The following is an 8426-nucleotide window of genomic DNA, read 5'->3' as shown; positions in this document are numbered from 1 at the left end:
AACAGACGTTGGGAGCTAGAGCGTTGTAGGCTCGTTCTCAACTAAGGAATAATGATGTTTAATGATGTCTAAGAATGGTTCTTAATGATTACATTTAGAGAAAGTTGCTTGAGATGCTCATCGGTATATTTACATATTTATAATGATATAATGCATAGTGTAATATGATTCTATAGTCACTCACTGGGCTACTAGCTCACAGATTTTCTATGTTTTCCTTTTTCAGGTAGCGGTCAGATTCCTCAAGGTTGATCCTGCTGCTGCTTGCCATTGAAAGGCTCGGCTTGTTAAGAAGAACTTAGGTTGATGGTCTATTTATATACACATGTTTTGAGAGGGACTAGGGCTTTGTTAGTGTTGTTGGGCCCAACTGTGAATATTTTTTCCTGTAGATGTTATGTCATGGCTATTTGCATGTGTTTATATAACCTTATGTAGAACCTTATGGAGGCATGCTGTGTGTGTAGATTATTAATGTTTGACAAGTTGGTATTTAGGTTAGAAGGCTAAGGTGGTGAGTACTGGCAGTAGGGCTAGCAACTACCATTGTCATATCCTCTTCCAGATTAAGAGAGTAATTTGGGAGGGGGTTTGACAGGAACCTAATGGATCGATAGATCATGGGCTCCAACGATCCGAGATTAGCTAGCTAAAACTCTTTTAGACGGAGCTAATCAACATTCATTAACTAACGGGTCATTCAACTATAGTCCCATAGTTGCACTCTTCTCACTATAGATATATTTGTGTCCATTTGATATAACTATGATTAGTAAGCTAATCCTTCATAGGTTGTTCATAATCTCGGCTGGGTCATAAAAACCGTTTTACCCCCAAGACTACATCTTGTTCCTTAAGTTCCACTGATTCTCTAATGAACAATTGGTTTAAGGTCCAACCTATAAACCGAACCCTCGGGCCAAGGAGAGGGTGGGGCCCCTTGTTCAAGACCTGGATTCAGTATTAAAGGGAACAACCTATCTACTATCCCTATAACGGGTAAGAGTGAATTCCTTCTTGCACTCTATGTTCCCAGCTATCCACCTGATCTTACCCTTGAAATGGGAGGCTCATTGGGCCAGCGATAATGAGCTACCCTCATTATTCGAGTGAACAAAAATTCATAGTTAGCTCAGGATTAAGATTAAGTTACCTAGGTCATCAATTAATGAAATAGTCAGTTTTATATATAAAACGACATTTAAAATGTAAAAAGTGACTATTTCATGGTTCAGCCTTATGCAAACTCATTACATAGGATGCCCCCACTCACATATCTCTATATGAATGATTCAGGATCACATCGTTTGTACTAATTACAAAGTGGGCCGCATCCATAGTGTCCCCAGAACAAGGCGCCCAACCTCATTCATATACTATAGACCATTTTGGCTATATATTTGAACTTGATCCACATTTATGTCACTACATAAAGTTCAAACTACATTAAATAGCCTCAGAACCTTAGTTTATTGGATTCAAGATTATAATTTCAATAGTAATTTTATCGAAAAACAAAACAGAATATATTTATTAATTTACAAACTATGAGTTTTAGGACATAAAATCCAACAAACTCTCACTTGGACTAAAACTCCTAGTGGAGTATCACAATGTTGAATTTAAGTGAGAAACATATGAGTATAATAACACATATGAATACAATAAACTAAGGCATATACCCAAAAGTTCTCCCACTTGTCCTAGTTTACAAACTTCGTAGACCTTGACTCTATAGGTGACCTTCAAACACTTTAGCCATGAGGGCCTTTGTAAAATGATCAACAATGTTTTGCTTAGAAGATATATGGGTTACTACAACGTCTCCACGATGTACAATCTCCCGGATCAGATGGTATTTGCGCTTAATATGTTTGTCGCGCTTGTGGCTTCTTGGTTCTCTTGAACTTGCAACTACACCACTATTATCACAATATAGGGTGATAGGAAAATGCATATTTGGAACGACTCCAAATCTGTCAAGAATTTCCTCAACCATACTGCTTTCTTTGCTACTTCACATGCAGCTACGTATTCAGCTTCCATTGTGGAGTCCGCAATATAGTTTTGCTTCACACTTCTCCACACTACTGCTCCTCCATTCAAAATGAACACTGATCCCGATGTAGATTTTCTTGCATCTTTATCGGTTTGAAAATCAGAGTCAGTGTATCAAGTAAGGATCAAATCCTTAGTACCATACACGAGCATGTAGTTCCTCGTTCTCCTAAGATACTTGAAGATATTTTTAATGGCAGTCCAATGATCATATCCAGGATTGGACTGATACGTACTAACTATCCCTACTGTGTAGCATATATCGGGTCTAGTACATAACATTGCATACATCAGGCTCCCTACTGCGGAAGCATAGGGAATGCGTCTCATATCCTCAACCTCTTGAGGTGTTGTAGGACATTGATCCTTTGACAAATGAATTCCATATTTGTAAGGTAACAGACCTCTTTTGGAATTTTTCATCTTATACCTAGACAACATTTTGTCTATATAAGTTGCTTGAGACATGGCTAGTGTTCTGTTCCTGCGGTTTCGAATAATTTGAATCCCGAGAACATACTGCGCATTTTCTAAATCTTTCATTTAGAACTGCGTTGCTAGCCATTTCTTGATGTCAATTAGGTGACTTACTTCATTCCTAATGAGTAGAATATCGTCAACATATAAAACTAAGAACGCTATAGTAGAATTGACGATCTTCTTGTAAACACAAGGCTCTTCAACATTATGTACAAAGCCATAAGATTTGATCGCAGTATTAAATCTTATATTCCAAGATCTAGAAGCTTGTTTCAACCCATAAATGGATTTTTGAAGCTTACAAACCTTTTGTTCTTGATCCTATGCAATAAACCCCCCTGGTTGAGCCATATAGATACTCTCTTCAAGATCGCCGTTTAGAAAGGTTGTCTTGACATCCATCTGCCAAATTTCATATTCATAAAAGGTGGCAATGGATAAGAGTATTCTAATCGACTTAAGCATGGCAACGGGAGAGAAAGTTTCTTCATAGTCCACTCCATCTTTCTAGGTATAACCCTTTGCCACAAGTCGAGCCTTAAAAGTCTGTACTTTACCGGCTTGGTCTCGTTTTCTTTTGTAGATCCACTTACAACCAATTGATTTTACATTATTTGGTTGGTCTACAAGTTTTCAGACAGAATTGAAGTACATAGACTCCATTTCGAGGTCCATGTCTTTGACCCACTGATCATGATCCACATATTTCATCGCATGTTTATAGGTCGATGGATCCTCTATGTTGTCATCAGGTATGACGACTTGTGTTTCTGTTAAACCCAAGTAACGGTCAGGCTAATGAATAACCCTCCCACTACATCGAGGCATTCTCAACTCTTGAGAAGGATGTGACTGACCAGATATACTAATTTTATATACTACTTTAGTAGATGAACTAGCTCTATCTGTAGCGTCTTTGGAAATTTCATTCAATACTATTCTACTGCAAGGTTGATGACTTCTTATGTAGTCTTCCTCTCAGAATGTGGCATTTTTCGATACAAATACCTTATTCTCTTGAGGATCGTAAAATAGACCACCTTTTGTTTCTTTTGGATAACCTACAAATAGGCATAGTTTTGAACAACGTTCCAATTTTTTAGGATTTTGCACCAACACGTGTGTCGGGCATCCCTAAATCCTAAAGTGACGTAAACTGCCTTTACGCCCTGAACGTATTCATATTCATGATATTTAAATCACATTTAAATATTAAAGTTGTATCTCTAAACTGAAAAATCGACCCCTATATCACATATACTTGTTGGTTTCTCTTTCTTCACCTAATTCAAACAATTCGAATTATTCTATCATATTGTTCTAAGTTTATTCCTATGAGCTAGTAGGGGAACCTAATGGACCTATAGATCATGGTCTCCAATGATCCGAGATTAGCCAGCTAAAACTCTTTTAGACGGAGCTAATCAACATTCGTTAACTAACGGGTCATTCCACTATAGTCCCGTAGTTGCACTCTCCTCACTATAGATATATTTATGTCCATTTTATATAACCATGATTAGTAAGCTAATCCTTTACAGGTTGTTTGTAATCTCGGCTGGGTCATAAAAACCATTTTACCCCCAAGACTACATCTTGTTCCTTAAGTTTCACTGATCCTATAATGAACAATTGGTTTAAGGTCCAACCTATAAACCGAACCCCTCTCGGGCCAAGGAGAGGGTGGGGCCCCTTTTTCAAGACCTGGATTCAGTACTAAAGGGAACAACCTATCTACTATCCCTATAATGGGTAGGAGTGAATTCCACCTTGCACCCTATGTTCCCAGCTATCCACCTGATCTTACTCCTGAAATGGAAGGCTTATTGGGCCAGCAATAATGAGATGCCCTCACCTATGCAAATCTAAGGATAATTCCGAGTAAACAGAAGTTCATAGTTAGCTCAGGATGAAGATTAAGTTACCTAGGTCATCAATTAACGAAATAGTCAGTTTTATACATAAAACGACATTTAGAACGTAAAAAATGACTATTTCATGGTTCAGTCTTATGCAAACTCATTGCATAGGATGCCCCCATTTTCATGTCTCCACATAAACGGTTTAGAATCACATCGTTTGTACTAACTACAAAGTGGGCCGCATCCATAATGTCCCTAGAACAAGGCATCTAACCTCATTCATATACTATAGACCATTTTGGCTATATATTTGAACTTGATCCACATTTATGTCACTACATAAAGTTCAAACTATATTAAATAGCCTCAGGACCTTAGTTATTAAAAAAATTAAATGATTTATTTACCCTTTTATGAACGTTTTATTTTGCCCGTTTATGTGTTTTGTTTTACCCATTTATTTTCTTTCCTTTAAATCCTAGTCGTTTCATCTATTCTGGGCAACTTTTCTTCTGATTCTAGTCCATTTTTCAGCGAGTGCACACCTGAATTTGGATGTTATATTAACCTTGGGGAGCAACCGACATAGCGACTAGTACCAAGGTTGCGTCATAATTTCTTTTAGGGTAGTGACTCCTCCACGGCACATCAACTCTTCACGACATCTGTTCTAACATGGTTGTCACTCATTCACGCTATAGGAACAAACGTGGTCTGGCCTCCATTTGCAAAATACACATCGCTTCTCAGCTTGTTGTGCATATATGATAGTTAATCAATTCAGTAGGATTGAACCACGAGGGTTCTTTCCCAGCATTGGCAGAAAGGTGTTGAACAAAAGGGTTCTCACCCCAACCCAGGCATATGTTTGAAAGTTGAGCAAAAGGGTTCTCTCTTAAACAAGGATATCCGACATTGAGAGATCGAGAAAAAGGGTTCTCTCTAAACTGGGAATCAATTCAACTATGTTTTCAGATACGATGGTTCTAAAAGTTTTATGTACACATTTGCTTGGCAAGTTTTTAGTTTCAGTATTATGTTTTTTAGCTTTCAGTTTAAACATGAGATTTATATTTTTATTAAATCACTTACTGGGCTAATGGATCACCCTATTTTTAAATGTTTTTCCCTCCCCGGTAGCGGTCAACTCTTTGCGCGTAGAGAGAAGTCATCAGAGCTGCTTGCGTTTTTGTTGTAGAAAAGGCTTGGTCGCGCAAACACAAAGGGGTATGCAACTAACCTCTTTTCATGAAAGATATAGAGAGGGAAAGAAAGAAAGAAAGAAATTATATGGACATCCAATTCTCCATCTGACTAAAGATAAAGCAATCGTAAGATAATATATGAGTGAACATGCAGAAAATGAAATCAAAATTAAGACAAAGAATGCAAAATACAAGATGAGTTAATCTGCAATATTAGAAAGAAACATGACAACATAGACACAATCCAAGGGCATAAAAAGGATGAACAATGGTAAAACACGGATTGAAGAGAAAGGAAACAAAAAAAAAACAAAAGAAAAAAAGTATAAAGGTAATTGAGAAAACTTAAACAGGAAAGAGAGGATTAAAATGAAATGAAGTAGAAAATGAGATGAAAAGATGATGGCACTTGAAAATATACTATTTTGCTCAGCTTAATTCGAATTTTGTTATGCATTGATGATTTTGTAGGTATAAAAGACTTAGAAGGTAAAATCAAGCGTTAAAGTGAAAATAGAGTTTAAACAAATCAATTTGGATTCCTAAAGAAGCAATTGGGTCAAAGGGAAGAGAAAAAAGACTAAAATACCCCAAGGACCTAGTGCCACACTGCATACGCTGAAAAAAATGCTTTAATGCCACAGTATTGTTCGTGTCTATAAATCCAACACGTCATAATTAGGTCATAGCTTATGAACAAGTGGTCGTGTTTGGCGAATGACCACTTTTTTCTTTATTATTTCGCTCTCTATCCATTTCCAATATTAGATTTTAGCTTTGCTTTGGTTTTTCAATTGTAAGTAAACCAAATGATGATGGTTTTTGGCATATTTCTCTAATGAATTGTTAAGGTTCGTTTTCTAGCTTAAGAGTAGGAAAAAACCCATTGTTTGGATTGTAAAGACTTGATTTAATTTGAAATCTCTCTTGTTAAAGTTTATGATTCTTGAATGTGATTTTAACTTATATGATTAGAATCTATTATTGGATTAATCACTCACCATCTATTCTTTATTTTGTTAGAGATTCATATTTGGTATGTAATATATAGCCTAATGAGAATCGTCGAGTAACACAAAATAAAAGCATGTTCGTGTGTAAATTGATTGACTATTTAAAATGGGTCATTTACAACATTGCATGATTGGTTTAATTCAAGAACAAAATTGATTATTAACTTTGGTTATCCAAGACTAATCGTCTTAGTGTAGTCCCTAGACTTAATGCGGGCGTGAGGTTTTTATGGATGCTATCAAACCTAATTAATCGAGCATCTATTTTAATTAAATTATTGATTAATGTATTAAGGCACTTGTGATTGTCATTGCAGCAAGTAGGCTAAGCACATGAATGAATAAAAAGTTATATTTAGAAGTCCCGTGATAAATTGAATAATTAGGTGAATCATAATTCTTAAGCTAGGCCTCTCATATATTTCTTGCACGTTTACTTCATTCCACTTTACTTTTTCTCACTTTAATTAGCAAACCATCACAAAAACCCTAACTTACCGCTTTAGCTAAAAAATTTAATTTGTTCTAAACTATATTCACGTTTTCTTGTGGTTCGACTTAGTCTTGCTACTAATATCATCCAATAATAATAGTTGTATTAATCGATAGTTATAAATATTATTTAATCATAAGAATCTTGATAAGTTCTTTCTTTCAAAATGCAAAGTAAATACCTATACTTTAGAGGGGGAAATATACAAAGAATAAGGTGAAATTAGGGTTTTCGAAGGGAGGAAGAAGAAAAATCCGGTCTAGAAGATCGTGTTTTATTATTTTATATAAATTAATAATTATTGGAACACGCATATGCATCATAAAATAATATATAAATAGAAAAATTGAATAATGGTTGTAAGGTGTAATTATAAAATGACGCCTCCGTTCTCTATTCCGTGCAAGCAAAGCTAACGGCTAACGCCACATATAATTCTAATTTATATTTCACTTTTTTTTTTAATAGAAGGTTTTACTTTTATTTCATAACTGCAAATATTCATATCAAATATAACTCAAATATTAAATTAATACATGAGTTTGATAGCATGCGATACTATATAATTCAATCGAGACGTGCTTCTTTAGAAAATTGGAAAACTAAAGTTGAGCAACTATATTTTTAATAAATCTTAAATTTAGTTCTTCTACTCTCAATCAATCTTAAATTTAGTTGATCAAGATTGTTATTATTTATCGAATTCTTTAAATGATGAGGATGATCATCGTAATAATAATTTTCATTTAAGAAAATATGTGAAATTATTTTTTAATTAACTCATGCAAACATTTTCTATTAATTTTTTACTTCATTTTACCTTAAAATTGAATTGATGTGAGTTTTGTTTCTTTTATTATCCAAAACTTTCATTTTCACATCATTTTATCTTGAAATATTTCTACGCTTTATATTATTATGTAATTATTTATCAATTTTTTTAAAAAAATTTTGCTCTCGCATCAACATTTATACAAGCATTTATAGGTATATATTTAAATATTGTCTTGCTTATTAGAAATGATGATTAAATCAACTATAGTCTAACTAAAACACAATCAACGTTTCATTTACTAATTATAATAAGTTCCATAAATTTTCATCGACAATATATTTATATAAACTTGGGACCCTGATATTTTCATCAATACTTCTATAAAATCAGGACCTCAATATTTTTACCGACATTGATATTTCGAACCTTGAGTATACTTCTATCCTACCTTCGTATGTTTATCCTTGTAAGTTGTATATTTTAAGTTATGGTCTATTTGGACGAACATGTTGTTTCATGTACGTGGTTTGAGTTTTGCTT

Source organism: Benincasa hispida, chromosome 11 (genome assembly GCF_009727055.1).
Source record: "Benincasa hispida cultivar B227 chromosome 11, ASM972705v1, whole genome shotgun sequence".
Lineage (NCBI taxonomy): Eukaryota > Viridiplantae > Streptophyta > Magnoliopsida > Cucurbitales > Cucurbitaceae > Benincasa > Benincasa hispida.
The sequence above is the reverse complement of the archived record's forward strand: the minus strand, read 5'-3'. Positions refer to the sequence as shown.